This window comes from Chrysochloris asiatica, unplaced genomic scaffold (genome assembly GCF_000296735.1).
Source record: "Chrysochloris asiatica unplaced genomic scaffold, ChrAsi1.0 scaffold00021, whole genome shotgun sequence".
Classification (NCBI taxonomy): domain Eukaryota; kingdom Metazoa; phylum Chordata; class Mammalia; order Afrosoricida; family Chrysochloridae; genus Chrysochloris; species Chrysochloris asiatica.
Genome location: NW_006408539.1, coordinates 6,350,128 through 6,351,074, shown reverse-complemented (window position 1 = coordinate 6,351,074; position 947 = coordinate 6,350,128).

The following is a 947-nucleotide window of genomic DNA, read 5'->3' as shown; positions in this document are numbered from 1 at the left end:
ATTCTATTCTGACACACATGGGTGGTGGGTGGGGTTGGGGTGTCACCATGAATTGGAAACCGCTGGATAACAACTGTTTACTGTTTTGTTTTAAACTCTAAACTGAAGAAGGGTAGTTGGAAGTTGAACGGTACAAATATAATTTATTGTCTTACAGTAGGGTGTCCCTTGTTCCAACCTGTTGACATTTTGTTGTTATTGTTGTTAGGTGCTGTCGAGTTGGTTTCGATTCATAGCAACCCTATGTACAACAGAACACAACACTGACTGGTCCTGTGACATCCTCACAATTGTTAGTACACTTGAGTCCATTGCTCTACCACTGTGCCAATCCATCTCATTGGGAGTTTTCCTCTTTTTTGCAGGCACTCCACCTCACCAAGTATGATATCCCCCTCCAGGACTGGTCTCTCCTGATAGTACGTCTGAATATAAGAGAAGAACTCTCACTAGTCTTATGTCTAAGGAGCATTCTAGCTGTACTTCTTCCAACATAGCTTTGTTTGTTTTTCTGGCAGTCCATGGTACTTCTAATATTATTCTCCAACACCATAACTCAAATGCATTAAATCTTCTAGATTTTTCTTATTCATTGTCCAATGGCTTTGCAACAAAATGCCATTAAGCTGTTCCATAACCTCATCAAAGGAAAAGGGATTATATAATTCTTTGTTTTAAGGGAGTGTCCTGTGCACTGCATTATGCTCAGCAACATCCCTAGTCCCAACCCATTAGATTCCAGTAGCACAGAGCTCTAACTCCCTGATGTTGTTGTTGTTGTTGTTGTTGTTAAGTGCCTTCAAGAGTTGGTAACAACTCTGTACAGCAGAAGTGGGGAATATTTTTTCTGCCAAAATTTATAACATCATTTGCAGGCCTGACTAAAGTATCAAGTTAAAAATTAGCTTGCTGTATTTGGGCAAGCATTTGATTAACTCACCCCTAAT